The 26,377-nt window shown below is 42.6% G+C and overlaps 1 protein-coding gene across 2 annotated transcripts in view; it reads right to left on the reverse strand.

Annotated features, from left to right (window-relative positions):
- Window positions 1-26,377, reverse strand: part of TMEM65 (transmembrane protein 65) — a 189,925-nt gene that overhangs the window by 36,512 nt on the left and 127,036 nt on the right. The window lies entirely within an intron of this gene.

Genomic DNA, 26,377 nt, shown 5'->3' on the forward strand with positions numbered 1-26,377 from the left:
ACAATGGTGAAAAAAGTATACGAAGTGTCCACACAATAAGTGAATAATAATGATCTCCGTGATCGATCTTCAACAGCATGCAATGTGCGTTCTCTTCACCACAAATAATGTACAGATTGCCTGCTTACCAGAGGGCGATGACTGCCAAAAGAACAGTCTCGTCTAGCATTGGGGAAATAGGTCTCCGGCAACCCTTTAGATCAGGGGTCTCAAACTGGTGGCCCTCCAGCTGTTGCAAAACTACAAGTCCCATCATGCCTCTGCCTGTGGGAGTCCTGCTTGTAACTATCAGCCTTGCAATGCCTCATGGGACTTGTAGTTTAGCAACAGCTGGACGGCCGCCAGTTTGAGACCTCTGCTTTAGATGTTCATGGAGCCTCTGTATGAAACACTCAATGCCGGGAAACACACTATGGAAGTCTCTTTTGTTTCCCGGCATTGAGTGTTTCATACAGAGGCTCCATGAACATCTAAAGGGTTGCCGGAGACCTATTTCCCCAATGCTAGACGAGACTGTTCTTTTGGCAGTCATCGCCCTCTGGTAAGCAGGCAATCTGTACATTATTTGTGGTGAAGAGAACGCACATTGCATGCTGTTGAAGATCGATCACGGAGATCATTATTATTCACTTATTGTGTGGACACTTCGTATACTTTTTTCACCATTGTTTCTAATGGGACTCTGCAATAGTTTTCTTTTTTCTTATCACAATTTTTTTATTTTTTTCATTTAATTGCATTCATTATTCACGAATTAATCTATTACGTTATTTAATCACGGGTTTGTTATTAGCGCTGCATCTATAATGTTTTTATAAAATAAAGTGGAGGTCTAGCAGGGATGGAGGAAGCCCCTAATAAAGGGCCCAGCAGATTTGCAGACCTGAGAACTTTGAGTGAAGAACTTTCACCAATAGTAGAGAGGTTTAGCTGCCCAACATCTGCCAAACACTGAACTGTCAGGTTTTGGGTGGACTGGCCCTTTAAAAGTAACTTTTTATATAGCTTTCTGTACCATCATTTTAAAACTGTAATAAAGCAGATCCACCTTCACGTGGTTTTCTGAATATCATGGGCTTGGAATTGGCTCAGCTTTGGATTCCATCATCAGATGTCCTTCATCTGCTAATGAAGTTATCAATGTCACTCCTGATTGGCATTATATCTGTTGATACTACAACATTTCTCAGTACATCTGTGCCATGAACACTGTGATCTTGCCTAATGGCAGTTGCCTGTTAGAAGTGAAACAAAAGGAGTAGGTAGGTGCTTAGCTGTTCATCAGATATAGTTCTTTTCATCCACATTTTTTTTTTCTTCTTTTAATACACACATGCTTCATAGCCATGGCAGTCACACCACCCGAGGGTGCATGTCTACGCCTTGAGCATATCTCTCCAGAACCAATCTCATCTCCTGGGAGCTACGGCAGAGAAAACCCAACCCAAAATAGATCCGCTAACAGCCATCTGTTGTCCACGTGTACCTATACCATGCATCTTGTGAAGTATACCTGTCACCAGGTCCTTAATAGCAACAATTTAAGGCTGGGAGCCTAGTAAAGGCCCGTCATAACACAACTATTGTATTCTGGTATGTGGTTAATACGTGCAATGATAGCATATAGCTATGAACTGACAGCTATTTGCCGACCAGCAAAAATGACAGTTGCATAGGACAGGAAAACCTACCACTCTTGTGGGGCTGCTATAATGGTCAGCTTTTCTTAATATGGTTTAAAATGTTTTCCAGGGTTAAAGTGGAACTAAACCCAGTAATATAAAGATAGTTCATCCGTGCCCCTCCCCCAGCTTGTAAATCTGCCTTTTACATTAAAATATGCCACGTTATACCTTTTTGGCTAATTTGTATACCACATGCACATAATAAACTGCAGGGTCTGCCCAAGTGCTGAGAGTTCAGGTAGGTGGAGATTTCCACTATAGCCTGTGTCCTCATGCTGTTATGGGAGGCGGATCATCCATCAATCAAGAATGTGACAAGAGAAGGGAAGAAGAAGGAAGCACCACCTAAGTGCAGTATAAGAGGGTACTTTTAATGACACAACATATGATTACACTTACAGGAAAAAAAATACATAAAAAGGCTCATCTGTTTAATGGTGGTCTGTGTTGGTTTCCTCAGCTCCCGATTCGGATAATGCTGCAGATGGAAGGTTATCGGCTAGGGTCTCCTCCTGCGGCCGCCAGGAAGAGGCTGGGGGGGTGGCGTGCGTGACGTCACGGGTCAGTCCTGATCACTTCTGGGTAACGAAGTGCTACTTCAATAGGCCTATTGAAGGAGCAGTAGCACCGAGCGCGGAGCCAATCCATTGCCAGCCTCACTCTTCGGTGCAAGCGCTCCCTTGGAAGTGTACCTGGAAGTGATCAGGACTGACCTGTGACATCACGCGCGCTCCACGCCACAGGAGGAGCCCCTGGCAGATAACCTTCCATCTGCAGCCCTGCATCTCTGCAGCACTATCCGGATCAGGACCTGAGGAACACACCATGGACCACCATTAAACAGATGAGCCTTTTTATCTATTTTTCCTGTAAGTGTAATCATACGTTGTGTCATTCAAAGTACCCTCTAATACTGCACTCAGGTGGCGCTTCCTTCTACCCTTCTCTTGCTTACTACAGAGCCAGCTCTCTGAGGACAGCAGCCGACTCTTTGACCAAGCTACTATACTTGCTTTAACACCTGAACTGCCAGATACCGGCTTAACCTTTGGACTGCCAGTTTTATTGCTATGGACTAAATGCCTAGACAATTTAAACATCCCAAGTATTGTATGCATTTTGTACTTGTAGTTACCACTACCTCTTTCAATCAAGATGTGACATCCTATCCACTGTGTTCTTTATTAGTTACTGGCATGGAGGGAGGGAGGGAGTAAGGAACTGGGCTGTCATTTAGGATCTGTATACAAGCCCACATGTGTGATGTCAATACCATGTGACCTGGCTAGCTCTGATCAACCAGGAAATGTTCTCTCCAGCAATAGAGACCAAACTGAGCATGTGCAGCCATACCACCCTGATGTGTCATATCTGGTCTTGCCAAGAGAGACACTGCAGGAGGGGGAGGATCTGTGCTTACAGGATCAAAGAACCTTATTACAAAATGCACAGGATTAATCCCTTAAGTTCTACAGTATAACAAGCATGCTATTCTGCATATACAGATTTTCCTGTTGTGGGTTTAGTAACACTTTAATAAAACTGGCCCATAGGTTGTATGAAAGTATCAAACTACCCTTTCCATAGGGTGATAACGCTGCAGTGATTTCACTGCACAGCAAACATTACTGCATCCTGTTAAAGAAAATGGAAATTTGGGTGAAGCGCTACCTGCAGACCAGTGGCAGCTGGTGCCCATGACCAGGTCTGCACTAACCCCATCCAGGTCGCGGGTGGCTTCCCCGGCTTCTCCACCCGGCCGATCCCATCTTAAGACCCGCTTCCTCTGATTGGCAGTGAGGAGAAGCAGGAAGACAATAGCGAATGTTGATTCACTAATGTCACCAGTGGATGGGCTCGGGTGACACAGAGCCGAACCTTTTTGAAACCAATTAGTTCCTCAGGCTCCAATTATGTGCTTCAAAAAATAAATAATAAACAACAAGCTAGAAGAAATCTATGCGTCAGGCACCCTGCATGGAGATTAGGGGCCGGCGCATGGAGATTAGTGGGGTGGCGTCCCTGCGCTCCTTATGGACCTGTAGCCACTGCTGCAGACACTGTTTCGCTCCACTTTCATCTGTTTTTTATGTCATATATTGAACGGCATTAGGTTTTCACTTTTTCTTGTAGTATGCTGACATCTAGTGGCGGTTTTGGGGACTTGGCAACTTCCTCTGCCCTCCTCTTCTGTATAGCATTGGTTAGTTTAGTCTTAGCTAGACCCTCCCCAATTCTTCTATGTTCCCTTCAGTCAGTTTTAGTTATTCACAGAGAAAGGGCTTAGGATAGTCATTGTCTTTTCACTGTATAAAAAAAAAAAGTAGTTCTAAAGTCAGAAGTTTTTTAAAATAGTTTTAATGCATTACCTACATTAAAGTGATTGCCAAATCTCGTTTAAAAGAAAAAACAACATACATGTTATACTTACCTCCACTGTGCAGTGGTTTTGCACAGAGCAGCCTGGATCCTCCTCTTCTTGGGTCCCTCTTTGCAGGCTCCTGTCCCCACAGTCAGCAGCTTTCTATGGATGCACCCGAGCCGAGTCAGCGATCAGTGTATCCATTCAGACACGGAGCCCTGACCTGGCACTGCCCCCTTTCTCCCCTGATTGGGTGACTGACTTTGAGAGCTGCAGGAGCCAATGGCACAGCTGCTGTGTCTCAGCCAACCAGGAACAGTGCCCCGGACAGCTTAGATATTCGTGGACATTGCTAGAGAAAGATGGGGCTCAGATAAGTATATGGGGGTGCTGGGGAGGCTGCTACATACAGAAGGTTTTTTAGCTTAATGCATCAAGATAAAAAACCTTCTGCCTTTACAACTCCTTTAAGGTAAAAAAACTTTCCACTAGTTATGAAACACCCCCTCAAATACTTATCGGAGTCCTGTATTGATTCAGTGCTGGGCCCCATCTGTAGCAGTGCTAGTTCTGTCTCTTTCTCACTTTCTCAGAGGTGGCGACGGGAGCAACTGGCTCCTACTGCTGTCAATCAAATGTGAGAAGGGAGCCATCTATGATCCTCATGAAAAGGTTTTGTGGCTCTGTGGATTTATAATGCTTGCCTGACCGCCTGTAATTTACTGGTCCATTCTTTTTGGTAAGAGGTCCATTCTTTTGGTAAGAGGCCTGGTTTGTTGATGTTCGGTGGAGGATAAGTTTGTGCTCACCTAATTGTGTCTCTGTTTACATCGTGGGTGGTTCCAGTTTTTTTCCTGAACAGGGACGTTATCCTAAACACTATGGACTTTTACGTTTAATGCTATGCTTTTAGAGCTGCGTATACCTATTCTTTATGTTTTTTTTATTGTCACAATACAATTTACGTTAGCTGCTCCACTATCATTACTAGCGCAGTGATTAGTCTTGAATTTATTGAATGTTATTTCTTTATCTGGTGCTCGAAGTGGGGCTTTAGATATAAAACTTCTCGAATTGCCAACTTTCATCATTTGGACGCTATGACAAAAGTACCACACACAGTACTTTGGTGGACTTCTCCTTTAACCATCAGCAGCAAGGCCAGGATATAAAAGTCAGTTCTGTATAAAATATCAGTGTCTCGTCACCTGCAGAAGGGTGACACTAATGATGTGTGTCTTGTCTTCTTCCAGTATGACCTTCCTGAACAGAAAGTCAATTGTGTTACTATAAAAAGGCTGGAAGAAATAGAGTGGTGATCCGGCACACACCGTCACCTCGCAGCTGTTTACAGGCCGAGCCTCGCAGGGACGCCTGTACAGGGCAAAGCTCTGGCAGGTCGTAAACTTCAAACGTGGCCATGTAACCGAATAGCTGGTCTATTTAGAGAGAACTGGAAAGTGGGATTTTAATGGTGCCACCAGGTAGAAACAAAGAATATTTTTTCAATAAAAAATCTTTTTTTATTAATAACAAAATATTAAAAAGAGAACAAGAGTATCTCTCAAGAATAAAGAAATGCATATTAAATTATCACAACATATATGATAGATATAGAAACAATAATATGCGTATGAAGCTAAAGTACCATACGTTTCGCTCCATAAGACACACTTTTTCCCCCCAAAATAGGGAAATGTGTGCTCGTCTTAAGGAGTAAATACTGACCAGGAACTCTCACCCCCCGCCGCCATGTTACAATATCGGACCAGCCGTCTAACACTAGCGCCTGGCGATCTCCTGGCTGGTCTTGTCACTCAGCAACAGACAGAAGACAGAGCAGTCTGAGTGGCAGAATGGAGTATGGCTGCGGTGGCCGCTTTGTCGTCTGAGTGACAGGCGGATGTGATGACGTCCTCGCCAGGGAATGCCAGTCTGTGGGAGGTGGAGGACTGTAACAAAGTGCCGCCTCCTAGATAGACGGAACACTGATCCAATGATACACTGAGTCCGCGTGACGTGTATCAAGGAGGCGGGACTTTGTTACAGTGGGCACCAGGATATTCAAATCCATGACGTGACAGAGCTGTGTGGTAAGGCTGCTTTTTCATGGGCACATTACATTTATTCGTGGCCTTTAACCACTTAAGGACCGGCAGATTTTCCCCCTTAATGACCAGGCCATTTTTTGCGATATGGCACTGCTTTTTTTACCCACAAATCAATTTCTATTTTCTATAAATTTCTTTTGGTGGTATTTGATCACCCCAGCGGTTTTTTTTTTTTGTTGCGCTATAAACAAAAAAAGACTGACAATTAAAAAAAAAAAAAAAAAAATTATATATATATATATATATATATATATATATATATATATTTTTTTTTTTCTTTTTTAACTTTTTGCTATAATATCCCCAAAAAATTATAATTTCATCAGTTTAGATGAATATGTATTCTACATATTTTTGTTAAAAAATAAATAAAAATTAAAAAAAAAAAATCGCAAAAAAGTTATAACGCCTACAAAATAGGGAATATATTTATGGAATTTTTATTATAATTTTTTTTGTACTAGTAATGGTGGTAATCAGCAATTTTTAGCAGGACTGCGACATTGCGGTGGACAGATCGGACACTCTTGACACTTTTTTGGGACCAGTGACATTTATACAGCAATCAGTGCTATAAAAATGCACTGACTGATTACTGTATAAATGACACTGGCAGGGAAGGGTTTAACACTAGGGGGCAAGCAAGGGGTTAAATGTGTTCGCTGGGAGGTGTTTCTAACTGTGCGGGGAGTGGCCTGAATGGAGGAGGAGAGAGATCGCAGTTCCTGATCACTAGGAACAGGCAATCTCTCTCTATTCCCGTCAGAACGGTGATTTTTGTTTACATTGACAGATCCCCATTCTAGCTCTCTGTGGATCAATCGCAGGTGGCCAGCGGATATCACGTCTGCCGACTACGCGCAACGGCTCCTCCGCCGTGCAGCATTCGCCTGCTATATCTCTTAAAAGAGCCAATGTACAGCTAAGGCAATTTGTAACAGTATAATGATGGCGTTGGTCGTCAAGTGGTTAGGTCAAGCAGCAGAATCACAACACGTTTTAGGTGCCCAAATGCGCATTTGTGATTTGGAATCACAGCCAGATAGCCCACAATTCTTTCCATTATTCCAAATTGTGAAATGTGAATGGGGCCTGATGTCTGAGACTGAAATGTTGAGAAAGGGAATAAGTATTACCCGGCTGAACACAGCGCTGTGTCTGGGCTACGCTAGCTGCAGTCTGTGTGTAATCAGACCAGGGGTCATGTATGGCGATTGATGGAGCCAGTTCAGCAAAGAGACCGAGGACTGATGCACACTAATCCACTGTGGTGCATTAAGATTTGAATTACGTTAATGCAGATTTTTTTCCCCAAAGTATAAACATATATACACGAAGCTTTGCATGATTTACATTCATATTTAAGAAATAATGTTTTTTTTCTTTACACTTACATTTTTTTAACTTCCACCTTTTCTGAGGTACTGGTGATGGATCCAGGGCCTCCTAGCTGCTCTCTAGGAGGGCGATATCATTAGTGCCTTCTATGGAACTCTCTTAGGTAAAACTGTGAGATCATGCCTCTATACCAAGTTAAAATAGTTATATTAATAATATGAATAATAATAAAAAGATGATTAGTTTTACTTTTTAAAAATAACAAGTATTTGATCCGTCTATTAATTACAAAGTGTTTTTTTACGTATATTTTATATATTTCTTTAAGAAAACACTGTTTTATATAATTTATTAGAGTTCCATGTATAATAATTATCCTGAGTTTAATTTATATACATAGTCTAAATTTAATATTTTAGAATGCTCATTTTTTTAAGATGATCGTTTAGTATTTTTAATCGTGTATAACATGAACGATCGTATTGGCCGATCTGGTCTGATTTTCATACTTATAATCATGTAGGATCGTTTCATAAACATGATTGATCGTTCTTTAACACGAACGATTACATAGGCCATTTGTATTTAACTTTCACAATCATGATTGTTACTGATTTATATTCATATAAAACATATTGGTATTAATATTATGTAACGTTGTGCATGCTGTTCGGATCATATGGATCCCTGCATTTGAGGACAGTCTGCGCTGATCGCAGCTGCTCTAAGTAAGAATTATTCTGAGGTATAGCCTGTGATTGGTGCGACGCCCCGTAGATCATGCGGTGGTTGATACCGATTGGTCCGGGATGATGATAAAAAAACACTTCCGGTATTTTAGGTTACCATACCGGAAGTGACGAGTGCGCCTCAATCCCTGCGTTCCAGCGAGCTGAGGAAGGCGGAAGTGAAGCTTCTGCTGTGCATAGCAAAACGTTCGTTTCTCCTCGAGCTCAACTGAACCAGCGGGATAAGGCACAGTACTTTTTAATGCTTGAACATTTTTCTATTTGGTACGCATTTATAGGTTGGGTTTTTTTTTATAAATAAATAGTGTTAAACAGTATCACGCTATGTTTGGACATCTTTGTTCTTTTATATGAGAAAACCGAATTCCAATAAGGGAGACATCTAGTGGCCAAAGAAGGATGGTGTAATGGCAGTGTAAAGGCTTATGATTTCAAGTGTTCGGTGAGTGCATCCCCAAAGGGGGATCGTTGGTGTTCCACAAGTGGTGAACTACATGGTGGAAGCTGTACCTGAATCACAATAGGAACGGATAGAACAAGCACCTTCTTTTCTGGACACTGAACTGATCATTAATTAACTCACTTTTTGGGAAAAGTGTGCATGCGCTGCTATATATGAAAAGTGGACTTTTTATTACCTGTGGACACTTTGGAAATTCAAATTCATGTGATAGGGTGATAATACAAAATATTATTTGGGAAACAGGGACAGTTGGGGCCTGATAACTGGAGGGAACTGAAAAAGTACCTTCATTGCAGAATCCGCTTGTTTTATATATACTTTTTTTAATGGGGCCTTTTTCTTTCTCAGAGAACAGGAACTGGAAGAACTCTCCCTTTCTGAGTCACTTCTTGGCTCCACCCCTTACCCACCTCCAAGCAACATACTTTGGTTCCCCCTCCAATTAACATCCCTTGGTTCCACCCCCTACCCACCTCCAAGCAACATCCCTTGGTGCCACCCGGTATGGCAACATCCACCTCCAAGCAACATCCCTTGGTTCAACCTCCAAGCAACCTCCCTTGGTTCAACCTCCAAGCAACATCCCTTGGTTCCACCCCCTACCCACCTCCAAGCAAAATCCTTGAGTGTATACATTATCCATAAAAAAAATCCATATAAATATTTGGCGTGCCCACTCTTTGCCTTTGAAACATCAGTTCCCCCAGGTACACTTGCATAGAGTTATGGAAGCATATGGTCTAGTGCATAATTAAACAATTAAACCAAACAATTGCTAATGATCTACAAGAGAACATGTACATTAAAATACAATAAATCAAACAGAATCTGCTGGGTAGAAGGAATGATACCGGGTCAGGAGAAGTCATGTTCTACCAACAGGTTGACTTAGTTGAAGACAGTTCAAAGCAAAACATCTTACACAACTGCTAGTGTAAATGGAAAATATTACTGCGCTAACCCAATACGTGAAAAGTGTACAGCTACTACATAATAATGTGACAAAGATTCGAAATAGTGGATGCTAAAAGATTTAGCACTAAAAACAATAAACATGTATACCAATATACAAATAATAACTGGGTGATAGAAATCAATCTCAAATAAAACAATCAAAAACTAATGAAAGCGTAAGTGAAAAAAGTCCAATGAGTAGAACAGTCCTGAAGTAAACCGGTATAAGTCCACCACCGGATGGTGATAGCGGTATGTAGAGCATCAACGATGGTACATCTTCAACCAAAGAGAGAAGTATATCTACTCTTACCAGAAAAGGTGGATTTGAGTGTCAGCGACAAGAAGTTAGTCAAGCGATGGTGCCAAGATCGGTAGATCTACAGATCTCCAAAAGGAACCAAAGACCTCCAAACACGACTCCAAGGGGTGTACAGGTAACCGCAGAGCTGGAACTCAGGCTTTGAAACCCCTTAAATTGGTAGTAAACCTAGTTACACCTACAGGTAAGCCTATAATAAGGCGTACCTATAGTTACTGTGAATATCCCCTTAAACTTGCACAGTTTAGGAGATATTCACTGTATACACTTGCACCTGCAGTCATTGGCTCTTGCGCACTGAAGAAATGGCTCACTTGTGCGTGTCTTCAGGGCCTGTGCCGTGACTGGCGGCTCCCGCGTGCATGCGTGGGAGTGACGTCATCGCGGCTCTACCCAAACACAACTCCAGAGCCCACAAACCCGGAAATAACTCCAGGAGACATGTTGCCAGTCAGAGCGGTGTGCGGGGACCACTGCAACAGCACCAATGTAAGGTAAGTATTTAATAATGAGCTAGCATGCGATGCATACTAACTCATTATGCCTTCGTCTTGCATGGGGTTTTTTTGTTTTGTTTTTTTGAGTTTACAACCACTTTAACTACTTACTGCCCGCCATATAGCAATATGACCCCGGCAAAGTGGTTGCGATATCCTAACCGGTCATATGACATTGTCAGGATATCAAGCCGATGCATGCCCCCGGAGGCGCACATCGCAGCGATCGTTGTTGCGGGGTGTCAGTCTGACACACCGTAACTCCAATCTAGGTAAAGTGTCTCTGACAGAGACTCTTTACCACGTGATCAGCCGTGTCCAATCACGATTGATCACGATGCAAACAGGAAGAGCCATTGATTGGCTCTTCCTCACTTGCGCCTGACAGAGCTGATCGGCTGCTCTCCTGACAGGGGGGGGGGGGGGGGTATGTGCTGATTGTTTATCAGAGCAGCCCCCCCAGGACCCCCAGGGATGGCCCACCACACTGGACCACCAGGGAAATGCCAATCAGTGGCCAGGCAGCTGCCAATCAGTGCCACTGAAAAATGCCTGCCAGTGCCACCAGTGATGCCAATCAGTGAAATCTATCAGTGCCAGGCATTAGTGCTGCCTTTCATTGCCCATCAGTGCCACCTATCCATGCCCATTGCTGCATATCAGTGCCACCTATCAGTTCTGCCTATCAGTGCCACCTCATTGGTGCCTCCTCATCGGTGCCCATCAGTGAAGGAGAAAACGTACTTGTTTACAATTGTTTTTAACAAAAACAAAGAAAAATACAAATTAAAGTTGCCTATATCAACTCAATGCTTGGTATGTTCACCCTTAAGGCCTTCTGTCTTGCAAAACGCCATCAGCTCTCCTTGGTACATGTGCACACAGCTTAACCACTTCAATACCGGGCACTTTCGCACCTTCCTGCCCAGGCCAATATTCAGCTTTCAGCTCTGTCACTTTTTAAATGACAATTGCACGGTCATGCTACTCTGTACCTAAACTACATTTTTATCATTTTGTTCCCACAAATATAGATTTATTTTGGTGGTATTTGATCACCTCTGCAGTTTTTATTTTTTGCTAAACAAATAAAAAAAAAAGAAAATTTAGAAAAAAAAAACAAGTTTTGTAGGCCTCGGAGAGAGAGTAAGAGAGGAGGGGGAAGAGTGCAAGCACTAGATAAAGATTAAAAGAGAGCTGACTCTCCAGTCATGTCATTTGGGACAGGAAGTGAAGAGAATTCTCTTTAAGAACACGAGGTAATAAAAACGTATGTTTTGATCCAGTAGGCTCAGAGGGGTTAGATTAGAACACATGTTGGATTGTTATTGCTGTGTTCCTGTTGGGATGATTTTCCTTCATTTTCTGTCATATCACAGAGAAAAGTGAGATCAGTCTCCAAAATGGAAATGGACTGCAGGGAAAAAACAACCAATCTATAACCTTTCCTACTCCTACTCTACCCAAACCTAAAGAAAAATGTCTGAGTGTTGAATGACAATGTAACTGCCACAAATCTATTTTTATATTATGTTCCCAGAATCCCCGGCACAGCCAAATCACACCGGCAATGAAAGCTTCTGCACTGTGAGGACTGCACAGTATTGTCAGTCTATTACTGCTTTTCGGAACTCTCCCCCCCTCCAGTGTCACATTTGGCACCTTTCAGGTGGGAGGGGGGTGCAGATACCTGTCTAAGACAGGTATGTGTACCCACCTCCCGTGGGAGTCTACGTCTCTTCCCGTTTTACCGCTCTGTCACACACAGGTCCCAGAGACAGCAGGGACCATTCAAGTTGCACAGCGCGACTCGCGCATGCGCAGTAGGGAACCGGGAAGTGAAGCCTCAAGGCTTCATTTCCTGATTCCCTTAACGAAGATGGTGGTGGCAGCATTCGAGGACCGAGGGACGGGTTCGGCCTCGGTGCCGACATCACGGGCGCCCTGGACAGGTAAGTGTCCTTATTTGAAAAGTCAGCAGCTGCAGTATTTGTAGCTGCTGATTTTTTAAAATAAAAAATTTCACGGGACTTCCGCTTTAAAGTAGCTTACAGAAATTGCAAAACTTGTCCAAAAAATATGCAGATGAGATGACAGAGGCAGCTGTAATGCATCAGTAAGGCTACTTTCAGACTGGGGCGGGCGGGTGTTGGCGGTAAAGCGGCACTATTTTTAATATATATATATATATATATATAAAAAAAAAAAATTTACATTTTATTTAGAATTATAATCATTTGTCCAATTACATTTGAGTCACTGCTCCCCAAAAAGTGTCAGGTGTCCGATTTGGATGCTGCAATTTCGCAGTCCCGCTAGAAATCACTAATCGCCGCCATTACTAGTAAAAAATAAATAAATAAAAACATCCCATAATTTGTAGACGCTATAAATTTTGTGCAAACCAATCAATATACGCTTATTGGGATTTTTTTTACCAACAATATGTAGCAGAATATATATTGGCCTAAATTGATGAAGAAATTAGATTATTTTGTCGGCTTTTTTTAGTTAGCGCAAAAATAAAAACTGCAAAGGTGATCAAATACCACCAAAAGAAAGCTCTATTTGTGGGAAAAAGGGGCAAAAATTTTATTTGGGTACAGTGTTGCACAACCACAATATTGTCAGTTAAAGTAACACAGTGCCGTATCGCAAAAAAAGGCCTGGTCATGAAGAGGGGTAAACCGTCCCGAGGTCAAGTGGCTAAAGAAGCTTGCCCAACTTATGGCTCTTACAGAGTCAATTATGGGAACCAATCGCCTGTATGGCTCTCTCTGCAGCAGCTGAAAGCCGGCGGAAGGGAGAGGAGAAAAGGTAGACTTTCAGCTGCTGCAGACAGCCATACAGGGGATCAGGTCCAGTAATTGCCCCTGCCATGCAAATCACCCTCCTCGCCCACATCCGATCTACCCTGCTGCCTGGGGCCCCTTGTTGGCCTGGGCTCTGTACTGGAGGACTGGTAGTACCCCCTTATCTACAGCCCTGGAAATGTATCAAGGAAGGTATTTTCAGGTGGAGCCATTAATATCTGCAGTTTTCATCTTGTGACAAATTAAATAGAAAGAAGAGTTATGTTTCGGAGTGCAGCTTATATTTACTTTTAGCTGGAGCATTGTGGGAGGGGGGTATGTCTCTCCTCTGACTCAATAAACTGTGTCATTAGGTACAGCTCCCGAGATTGAGAAATGTGGACAATACAGACAATTTACAACAAAGCAGTAAATGTACTGTGGCAATTGGGAGTAGAAAAGGTCCAGACGTCAGTGGAAATAAACAATGCGCCATTTCTGGTGTCAGTGGGAAGAATTGTGCCTCATTGTTGGCATCGTTGGGCCCAATTTTCAGTATCATCGGGAGGAATTGTGCCCCATCGTTGGTGTCATTGGGAGAAATTGTGCCCAATCGTTGGTGTCATTGGGCCCAACTGCTGGTGTCATTGGGAGGAATTATGCCCCATCATTGGTATCATTGGGATGAATTGTGCCCCATCATTGGTATCATTGGGCCCAATTGTCAGTATCATCGGGAGGAATTGTGCCCCATCGTTGGTGTCATTGGGAGGAATTGTGCCCCATCGTTGGTGTCATTGGGAGGAATTGTCCCCCATCGTTGGTGTCATTGGGAGGAATTGTCCCCCATCGTTGGTGTCATTGGGAGGAATTGTCCCCTATCGTTGGGCCCAATTGTCAGTATCATCAGGAGGAATTGTGCCCCATAGTGCCCCCGGGCTGCAGTTTGGAGACCACTGATATAAAGAAAAAAAAGGATAAGTAAAAAAACAAAAAACAAAGAGCAGTGTCCCCCAAAGAGTGATTAACATCCTCACTGTGGGGGGGGGGGGGGATGTTTAGGACTTTGTGGGTGAAGGGTGCAAAGCATTTCTTCTATTCATTGAGAAGATCCTTGCTACTAACCCATTATCAATCCCTCCTTTTTTACCCCAGTTGCCAGTAGAAACAGCATTATATTTGGAAATCATTTTTGGGTGTCTTTATATAAAATGTTCCAAGTGATGTTCGTAGCAGTGCACACAGGTGGTAGACAAAATAACCTATTATAATAAAAAAAAAAAAAAAAAAAAAGACAACCAATGCTTTTCATAAAAGCTGCTATATTAAATAAAATGCAGCAAGACAAAATTTACACATTTTGAACCATCCGTCCTGATCTGAAATGCATAAATCTCTCGCTTGAGTGATTTAAACCTGTACTGCTGGCAGAGCCCCCACCTTTACCCAGTCCTAACTAATAACAGGTTAAAAAAAAAAATCATGTGATGCACTGTAACAGATCCTGCAGGGAATATGACTGTCCCTGTGCAGAGTAAGGTCTCTCTCGATCTGTGGGTTGATCCGGTCGCCAATACATCAGCAAAGTGGCACGTTCACGCAAACCCCCTGTCCGGGTACGTCTAACCATTTAAAAGCTCCCAGAGACACTCTCGCGGCACGGCGGGGGACCCAATGCACGTGGCCGGCGGGCGCGTGAATGAGAGCTAGAACGGGGAATTGTGTGTGTAAACACACAAATCCCTGTTCTATCAGGGAAGAGGAGACATATCGTTGTTCCTACTAAGTAGGAACAATGGTATATGTCTCCTCCCCCAGTCAGTCCTATCCCCATACAGTTAGAACATACATTTAACCCCTTGATTGCCCCCTAGTGTTAACTCTTTCCCTGGCAGTGACATTTACACAGTAATCAGTGCATTTGTATAGCTCTGATCACTGTATAAATGTCAATGGTCCCAAAAATGTGTCAAAAGTGTCCGATTTGTCGGCTGCAATGTCGCAGTACCGCAAACTAATAAATATACGCTTATTGTGATTTTTTTTTACCAAAAAAATGTAGAAGAATATATCTGCCTAAACTGATGAAGAAATTCGTTTTTTTTAAAAACATTTTTGGGGATATTTATTAGAGCAAACAATTATTATTTTTTTTTTTTTAAATTGTCGCTCTTTTTGTTTATAGCACAAAAATATAAACCGCAGGGGGGGGTAAAATAACATATATATTGTAAAGTGCTGCGTAAATTGCTGGCGCTATATAAATCCTGAATAATAATAATAATACCACCAAAAGAAAGCTCTATTTTTGGGAAAAACGTTGCACGACCACACCATTGTCAGTTAAAGTGATGCAGTGCTGTATCGCAAAAAATAGCCTGGGCATTAAGCAGCCAAATCTTCCGGTCTGTAAGCGGATAAAGTGTTTTATGCACCATCCTGAGAGAGTGGCCAGCGCCGTGTCACAAAACACATCAACAGTGTTTTATACTGTTCTGTGAGCAATAAATATTGAATCAGAAGAAGGGTGCTACTTTGGGTGCCCACGTGACTTGGGGGAGAGGGACATTTTTCTATTGGCTGTCCTTTCAGCTTTTAGAAGACTGCTGCAGTGTGGTGAGGTCACAAAGAGGTTATCAGTTGGCACTGGCATAGGCTACAGCACTGGATCCACAGGCGGACAACTGGAAAGCAGCGCATGGGCATGGGACACAGATAGCATACTTTGTATAAAAAGGGCTTCTGAGGGCATTTAACATTTTAATAAATGGGGAATGGGTAAAAAGTGGGTGGGAGAGGAGAATGGGAGAGTTTTTCCACAGAGATAGGCTTTGCGTCTTTTTACGATGGAGAATGGTTGCCTTAGCATCTTTAGATTTACGGGTAACAAGATTCAGGAACAGTAGCTAGGCACAGTGCCAGTTCCAAAGGATGGCACACAAGGATGGATGAGAACTCACTATTTTCACATTATACAATGTAGGGTGTGGTGGTAAAATCCTGGCATGCTGGGGGAACACAAGGAAAGCAGCACTGCTCCAGGCTCCAATGTTCCTCCTCAGCCACAGATAGGTCGGGTGGTGGCCATGAGAGCACACTAAGGCCGTAATGGTAACAAACTGAAGGCTGCACTCCGATGACGTCACTTCCTTGTAAAAACACATTGGGCCTGTTATGGGTAAAACACATCAGATGGGGCCGTTCTCAGGTGGGAACATTCAGTATGATGGCTTGGGTTGAATAAAGATTTTACAAGCGACCTTCCAGTGTGGTCTTCAGTTTTTGCAAATTGGCACGGTTACGAAAACTCCACACAACGGACCAAAGTTTCGAAAAGCCGCTATCAAACAAGGTGCTTTTTTTTTTTTTTTGTTTGGACAGGACACACCAAGTCCACCTTTCTCGTTCTGCTTGTTTTCTTACAACACAGTGCGGCACCGTTTCCATCTGTATCCGAATGATGAAATCTGGAAACTTGGCACGTTGGCTTCCAAAGCCCATAAAATATGTTGCTGTTCTATAAATAAAGAATAATAATTATGCAGTGTGATCAACTCCAAATACTTCTGGCAGGGAAGACCACAAAGGCTGCCATTTAGACGGAGGGAGCCAAGCACACAGCAAAGTGTTTAAAGCATAGAAGACATTATCTATATATTGGCAAAGCAGAGAAATAAAAGCAGGAAGATAAATTAGGTCTGCGGTAAACGGAAAGTGTCTAGCTGCCAAGTGACTGGTTGCTATGGGCAACAGACCTACATACACTATAGTGCCAGAAGTATCGGGATGCCTGCCTTTATATACATTTACATGAACACATGAAATTTAATGATATTCCAGTTTTAGTCTGTAGGGTTCCATATTGAGTTGGCCCACCCTTTGCAGCTATAAGAGCTTCAGCTCTTGTGGGAAGGCTGTCCACAAGGTTTAGGAGTGTGTCTATGGGATGTTTGACCATTCTTCCAGAAGCACATTTGTGAGGTCAGGCACTGATGTTGGACGAGAAGGCCTGACTTGTAGTCTCCGCTCTAATTCATCCCACAGGTGTTCTTCATGTTGCCGTGAATGCAGCACCACCCCTTACCGTGAATACAGCATCCCCCCTTGCCGTGAATACAGCATCCCCCCTTGCCGTGAATACAGCATCCCCCCTTGCCGTGAATACAGCATCCCCCCTTGCCGTGAATACAGCATCCCCCCTTGCCGTGAATATGGCCCCCACATTGCCGTGAATGCGGCCCCCACGTTGCCGTGAATGCAGCCCCCACGTTGCCGTGAATGCGGCCCCCACGTTGCCGTGAATGCGGCACCCACGTTGCCGTGAATGCACACTCACCATTGCCATCAGTGCAGCCTGATTGATGCCCATCTGCAGCCTTGGAGGAGAGAGGGAGGGGGGCGGGGCAAGCACAATCAGACATACAGGAGAAAATAGGATTTTTGTACTCACCGTAAAATCCTTTTCTCTGTGATTCACCGACCAACACAGCTCCTGTCTTAACCATTGGGTTGTTTGCCCTATTACTAGAAGATACTAGGCATTAGTTGTAACACAACACTCAGAACTCTTAGTTCAGCCCAGGGGGCGGTCCCTTGGGCAACAACCCCCCAGCCTGCCAGGCAGACCTCATTACGTCAACAAGCAGTATAACGTAAAGATAAAAAGGAGGGGCGGTGCTGTGTTGGTCGGTGAATCACAGAGAAAAGTATTTTACGGTAAGTACAAAAATCCTATTTTCTCTTATATTCACCGACCGACACAGCTCCTCTCTTAGCCATTGGGACGTCCCCAAGCAGTGCCAATTGAGGGCTGGGAAAAACAGCATAGAAATTTCATCCCCCATGGCAAATGGGAACTATTGAAACTTTCCCCACAAAAAACAACAATGCGTGGAAAAAAAACACCACACAAAACCAGGGTACCCTCAATAGGAGTGACTACCCATAACTGCATCAAAAACTGCGGAATGTAATGCAACAGCGCATTAACTTAACGTTACTGTGGGGTTTTTTTGTTTGTTTTTTTTGAAAAACCATGAAAAAAGGAAATACATATTGCATATTCAAATGCAACTATACGACCGCCTGCAAAACGTTGCAACTTGGTAAACGTGCGGACAGACGACCAGGTCGCCGCCTTACACATCTGAGCGACAGACGCTTGGTGTCGGAAGGCCCAAGACGTTCCGATTGCCCTTGTAGAGTGGGCCGTGACCGGAAAGGGGGACACCTGCCCCTTCAAGGCGTAGGTTTGTACTACAATCTGTCTAATCCACCTGGAAATGGTGGCCGACGAGACCGCCATGCCTTGGGACCAGCCACCGAAACAAACAGTCCAACTTCTGAAAGGGAGCCGTGACAGACAAATACACCTTCAGAGCCAGAACCACATCCAGAGCATGAAGGGCCACCTCCTTAGGGTGTTTCGGCTTAGGATACAGAGATGGTAATACAATGTCTTCACTGAATTGAAAGTCGAGACCACTTTCGGCAGAAAAGATGGTTGCGGACGCAACACCACCTTATCCTTGTGGATAACCAGATAACCCTCTTGGCCGATGTGATGGCCACTAGAAAAAACACCTTCTGGGAAAGAGTCAACAGGGGAATCACCCTGATATTTTCAAACGGCGGTTTTTGAAGCGCCGATAACACCAGGTTCAAATCCCACGGGGGGTAACGGTGGACGCAACCGGAGGGACTACATGTCGTACCCCCTGAACGAAGGTACTCACTAATGAGTGAGACGCCAGGGGTCGCTGAAAGAAGACAGCCAAGGCTGAAATTTGCCCCTTAATGGTGCTTAACGCCAATTTCTGGTCTACTCCTTGCTGAAGAAACGGCAAGATCCTGGATATAGAAAAGGAGCGCAGATGCCATCCTTTCTCCTCACACATGGAGATGTAGGCCTTCCGGGTACAGTGGTATATCTTCCGGGAAGAAGATTTTTGTGCCCTTAACATAGTTGGGATCACCGAGTCTGACAGACCCCGGTTCCTCAACACCTTGCTCTCAATAGCCATGCCGTTAAAGCCAGCGATGATAAAGCAGGATGGAGAATCGGACCTTGAAACAGAAGGTCCTCTCACAACGGCAGTCGCCAGGGAGCGTCTGCCACCAGATGCACCAGGTCTGCGTACCAGGGCGGCTGAGGCCAATCTGGGGCAGCCAGTATTACTGGGATACCCTCGGCTTCCACTCTGCGAAGCAGGCGTGGTAATAGTTTCAGTGTAGGAAAGGCATAGATCAGCTGGTACTAATCCGACAGAGCCACCAGCGCGTCTGACGCGTCTGCTCACGGATCTCTTGTCCTGGACACGAATCTTGGTACCTTCTGATTGAGACGGGAGGCCAGAAGATGTGTGGTGTGCCCCACTTCAGGCACAGTAACCTGAATATCTCTGGATGCAACGCTCATTCTCCTGGGTCCAGCATCTGGCGACTCAGATAGTCCACCTGCCAGTTCTCCACTCCCGGGATGTAAATTGTCGACAGGGCCGGTACGCGTCGCTCTGCCCACCGAAGTATGTGAGAAGTGAATGCAATGCTACCTGGCGCCCTCTGGTGTTTGGTAATTATATAGTCTTTTCTTGGTCATTTTACCCTCCTACAGTTACCAATTCACCATCTCAGAACTTTCAAAAGGTAGGAACATATATTAAATAGAGATTAAACTTGTTCTAGAGAAAAGCTAACTTGTGATTGTATGGCTTTAATGCTAGAGCAAAATTTCTCCTGAAGAAGCCAGGTAATGGCGAAATATGTAGAGAATGTAACATCACTGTAGCTGCGGAAATGTAATACAACTGTTGCTGTCATTATAAAAGAGGACGTACTGTTTATGGAAACTATATAAATGATGACTTTATCTTGCTTTTAAATTGGAATATGAATAAAATTGTTGAATTTGTATAAAATACGTATATATACTGTTCCTCAGTAGAATGGCACCCCATATTATTCCTGTTTTTCCTGGGTAACATTTAGCTTTACATAAGATAAAAGAAAAGAAAAGAAATAAGCAAAATGTGTTTTTGAGCCCTAATACGGTTACAAACAAAAAAATGACATACACATTAGAGAAGCATCAAAACTTCGGCAGCTGAAACCGATCGGGCGAAAATTGTGTTTTTGGTGCCGATAAAGGCGTCAAAAATGCAATTTTACTGTGATTTTACTGAGCTTATGGTATGTTTTTCATAGGTCATGTGACTCAAAAACCACATCAAAAACATAACAGGTGCGTTACTGATGCGTTCTTGCTGCGTTTTCAATGCATTTCAACGGGGAGTTGCGTTTTTTGGTGCGTTTTTTTTTAACTACCAAAAATGCAGCAAGCAGGATTTTTAACATCACAATGGAAGCGCAAGGGACCAGTGTGAAGACATACATAGAATTTAAAGGGATACATTTTTCTTGGGCTTTTCTTGCACTAAAGGTGTCAATAATGGACGACAATGAAATCATATTCATTTACATTCACAATATTAATTAATCACTGCCTATTCTGACAGTTTTCTCCTACATGTAAAAATAATTTTTTTGCTAGACAATTACTCAGAACTCCCAAATATTATATATGTTTTTTTTAGCAGACACCCTAGGGAATAAAATGGCGGTCATTGTAACTTTTTATCGTGCACGGTATTTGCGCAATCATTTTTCAAACGTCTTTTTTTGGGAGGGGGGGGGGGACAGTTTCATAAATAAAAAAAATAAAAAACAGTAAAGTTAGCCCAATTTTTGTATAGTGTGAAAGATGATGTTTTGCCGAGTAAATAGATACCCAACATGTCTCGCTTTAAAATTGCGCACACTCATGGAATGGCGCCAAATTTCAGTAAAAAATCTCCATAGGCGACTCCTTGAAAATGTTTACAGGTTACCAGTTTAGTGTTACAGAGGAGGTCTAGTGCTAGAATTGTTGCACACTCGGCGATAACTTGTAAATGCGAGCTACCAGGGACAGGGGTGTTTTCAATAAAAAAAAAATTATTATTTTACTTAAAGCGGAGGTCCACCCTAATTAACAGTACTAGGTCTATGTGATCCCCCCTTCCCTAATCGCTAGGTAACCCCCTTACCTTTCTGCTGTCTTCTTCTGTTTTCTTCTTATTTCAAATTTTCTGCCTCTGGAGATTCCGGAAAGGGGCGGAGCCGCTGCGGAAATGGGTGGGGCTTCACCGGCAGGTCACTTCTTCCTGTCTGCCGCAGGGGCTCCTGGGATCGTTTTTTTTCCCCAGGAGTCTGTGCGGCGCCCAGGCTGAGTTGTTGCGTGCACTCGAGCGGATTGATCTGCGCATGCGCGAGATCGCAGCTCATAGGGGCGGTGCATGATGGGAGTTTAGAGGACTGTGCCCCGGAAGACAATGCCTGTGGGCTTCACATGCCCACAGGCAAAATGGAAAACGCCTGGAGACGTTTTCCTAGGCAGTTTTGAAGAAAGAAAAAGACTTGGAAGAGAATCGGACAGCACATAGAAGTATGTGAAATATTTAGAAAACTTAATTTAAAACATTATTGCGGGAAAAAAAAAAAAAAAACGGCGGTGGAACCCCGCTTTAATTGTTTTTATTTTTGCACTTTTTTTAAACTTATTTTTTTATTACGTTTATTCCCATTACAAGGAATATAAACATCACTTGTAATAGTAATGGTGTGTGACAGGTCCTCTTTATGGAGAGATGCAGGGTCAATAAGACCCCACATCTCTCCTTCAGGCTGGAAAGCATGAGATTGTGGAAAAAAAATTCACAGATCTCATGCTGACAGCTGCGATTGCGGCTTTGTTTACGCCCGGGGCCTCCGACGGTTATAAAGATGACTGGTAAATCTCTATCACTGTCATCCAGTGGTGGCCGATTTTTTTTCCAGGTCCCCGATGGCACAGAACAGCCCAGACAAGCACCGGATGTTGGCATCTCCTCCTGTCGCCTATAAGAACGATCAAGCGGTGGAACTGCCGCTATGATCATTCTTATCGTGCACAGAATCGCTGGCTTGAAAAAATAATATCTGAATGATGCCTGCGGCTGCAGGCATCATTCAGGTGTCCCCACTCAATATCAAGGACATCATATCACGCCCTAAGGTACTGAAGTGGTTAAAAAGTCGGATCTAATACAATTGTATATAAAAATAATATTTTTTTTTTAAAACTGTAATTTTTGGTTTTTGGCCAAGTGCATCCTATATTTTCAGTTTCAAAACCAAAATTTCCATTCAGTGCACCTCTAGTACACAGATGTGGTATCACTGCGATTGTCAGGAGCAGGAGGATTTATTATGTTTTTTTTTTGTTTTGTTACTATTTTGGGCCAGTTTTCCTTTGATAATAGGGGGAAAAAAATCAGGCGATATCCATCAAAAGAAAGCCCAATTTGTACTTAAAAAAAAAAAAAACACATTATAATCCACCTAGCTACACTAAATCAGGTGTGACCAAACTGCAGCCCCATGACAGCTATGTATGCTACCCAACACAAAATCGAAAAAGTACTTAAAAATTTAGATTTTTCTTTTAGAGTTCTTTGTAAAAATGCGTTTACATTAGTGAACACAAATGGCTAAAGAAAAATCTGACAGCGTCTATTGGACTTTTAGAAGGTTTATCTCCTACTCTTCACAATTACACCTTATTGTCATCAGTTATTTGTTACACCTTATGCCGCATACACACGACCGGACTGTGACAGACTTGGTGCGGCAGACAATCCGATGCAGCTGAGGTCTGCCGGACTCTCAAACGAACGGACACGATCACTCCAAAAGTCAGACGGATTTGAACGCGATGATGTAGAATAAGGAAGTTCATAGCCAGTAGCTGCCCTAGCGTCGGTTTTAGTCTGTCGGACTAGCACACAGACGAACGGATTGTCCCCTAAAAGCCGAGTTTGGCAGTCAAATTTGAAGCCAGTCTTATTTCTAGGTCCGCCGGACTTTTAGGAAGAAAAAGTCCGCTGGCACCCACACACGATCGAATTGTCCACCGGAAAGTCCACCGGAAAGTCCAATCGTGTGTACACGGCATTAGGCTTATTGTCATCGGTTATTGGCAGCACCTATATTTGTGAGCAACTATTTTCCAGGCTGAAACACACAATGGGGAAAATTAGAATCAAAATATCCGATAAGCATCTTGAGAATTTGAGAATTGCTACTCCATCCATCCAACCAGATATTGATGCGCTAGTTTATCAAAAACAGCGTCAAATATCGCTCTAGTTTTATGTTGTTCTCTTTTACTTTTATAATAAAAAATATTACCAAAAAAAAAAAAAAAAAAAAGATATATATATATATATATATATATATATATATATATATATATATATATATATATATATATCTTTTTTTTCAGATAGGTTCATTATCTAGATCAGTGATTGTTAACATGTGATCTGCCTGACTTTTTCTGTTTATCGGCTCTCCTGTTAGCGTATTTTGTGTGTCAACCAAGAGCATTCCACTTCTTCCAATGTGGTCCAGGAAGGATTGAAAAGTTAGACTACCTTACTCTAAGTAGTTGTGATGAGATGTACAGTTTTACTAACATATGGCAAAATTGGGTTCAGGCATTAAAATAAATTTTCACCTCTGTCACAAAGTTGTTAAGCCAGCAGGTGTTAATTGCCATGATGTATACAACAGATCCAGGTTAGTAAAGAGGATGGGATTTTTAAGGCACCCAAAAACTTAAAATCATAAAATATTATTAATAACACATTAAAATGCACATATGGGTATAAAATGATCACTATAGTCTGTTACAGTATACAAGCATCACCCGGACACAAATAGAAACGAACCTCAATGCATTTCGAATCAATAGATCTTTATCAGGGGGATAAATATGGGTGTTTTTTATCCCCCTGATGAAGATCAATCGAAAACTGTGTTGGGGTTACCCATTTGTGACAGTTAGATGTTTGCATACTGTATAAGACTATACTGGTTAACTTTTAACCATATGTATGTTTAATGCAATATTCTTAATAAAACGTTGTGATTTTACTTGCCTAAAAAAACAAAAAAAAAACCCCATCCTCTTACTATGTACTAATTGTCACAATGAAGAAATGACTGCAAACCGTCAGGTTAATAAAACAGCGATATCAGAACTGATTCAATCATACAGTTTGTAGTGTACATAGATTTGCAAAACAATGGGATAAAGAAATATTCCTGAACTTTGTTTTATCTCATGGTTACTGTGAAATTGTGTGAATGTATCAATGCAGTGTGTGTTATCTCAGCTTGCAGAGCTTGGATTCGTTGAATGAGTTTACCACAAATGTAAATATTGCACAATATACAGCCTCATGCTATATAACTGAGCTCAATTTCATGCTGAATAAACTAAATGATTAATGTATCTTAAATAGAAAACTATCTTTAGATAGATTTTTATTGCAAAAGCATTTTATTAAAATAAATTTGATTAAAAAAAATAATAGATTTAAATTAGGGCTGCGGAAATTAACGACTAATTGTTCTATTAATCGTTAATTTCTTTGATCGATCAAAATAATTTTGATCGAGGACGATCCGCAGAGTGAGCTCCGCGGTCTCGTCCATAGGAAAGGCCACGGCTTCGGCCTAGCTCCGGAGCCGCAGCCATCTTGGTCCACCCGACGGCGGCTGACGTCATCATCGCCCGCCTGCTTGTGCCATCTACTCTGAGGATGGACGGGTCTGCCTGCTGTCTATTCTGGACAGAGCAGACAATCGTGAATATTAAGGTATGGGGGGAGATGTGGACAGTACAGTATGCGGGGAGATGTGGACAGTACAGTATGCGGGGAGATGTGGACAGTACAGTATGCGGGGAGATGTGGACAGTACAGTATGCGGGGAGATGTGGACAGTACAGTATGCGGGGAGATGTGGATATTACAGTTAAAGTTAAACGAACTTTCTATGTTTTTCTTAAAGTTTAATTAAAAAAAAATTGTAAAAACTGTATGTGCGTTATAATTAATCGAAGTTAGTCAATTAATCGATTAAAAAAAATAGATTAATCAAACAGGAACATTTTAATCAGTAACAGCCCTAATTTAAATTAAAAAAAAGATTGAATTCAAAGAAATTAAAAAATTTTGATAAAAAAAAAAAAAAATCATTGATTTATATCCACCCTGCTTTGAACCAAGCTGACCAGTTCAGAATAGTAAGTGCTTCCAGTTCTACAACAGCATACAGATGAATGCTCCTTCAGCAAGGGCCAATGTGTTTGAGCCTGGTAATATACAAATTGTGGTCAGGATTGAGTGGAGCAGGTTTACAAGGATAATCTCACTTTCTTTTCCTGTCCTTTGAGAGCTGTCATCAGGGGAATTGCCATATGCACTCTGCTTTTATTTACGTCATCTCTTCCAAATGTAGACTATCTTGGCTGTGTGTATTAAGAGCTACCTCAAACGAAAGGAAGCCTTCATACGGGTGTGATCTCCAACCTTCCTAGCTGTAGCATGTCTGCTTATTGCTGCAACTGCTCTCCTGTGTGTTTAGGTTTGCAACTGTCAAGATTGGGCTGAAAGCACATGCAGAATAGAATGCATTAAGGTGAAAAACCTTAAGGATTTAGAACCACTTTAAGAAAGTCAACAGACATAACAGAGGGAAGGTGGATAATTTTTATAAGCCTTGCTAGCTACAAACTCTGGGAATCGGTTTCTATGGTAATTCTAATGCCCCGTACACACGATCGGAAATTCCGCCAGCAAAAGGCCGATGAGAGCTTTTGGTCGGAAATTGCGACCGTGTGTATGCTCATTCGGACTTTTGCTGCCCGAATTTCCGCCAGCAAAAGATTGAGAGCATGTTCTCAATTTTTTGATCGGAAAAGGTTCTGACACGCAAAATTCCTACGCATGCTCGGAAACAATTTGACGCATGCTCTGAAGAATTGAACTTTGTTTTCTTGGCTCTTCGTAGTGTTGTACGTCACTCGCTCTTGGCGGTCAAAAGTTCAGAGAACTTTTGTGCGAGCGTGTGTATGCACGTCAAGCTTGAGCGGAATTCCGTCGCATAAACCATCCATGGACGCTTGTGTGTACGTGGCATAAGGCTGGGTTCATGCTATTGCAAATTGGATGCAGGAAT

The sequence above is a fragment of the Lithobates pipiens genome, unplaced genomic scaffold (genome assembly GCF_037356315.1).
Source record: "Lithobates pipiens isolate NorthernLeopardFrog02 unplaced genomic scaffold, aLitPip1_a1.2 Scaffold_19, whole genome shotgun sequence".
Classification (NCBI taxonomy): Eukaryota; Metazoa; Chordata; class Amphibia; order Anura; family Ranidae; genus Lithobates; species Lithobates pipiens.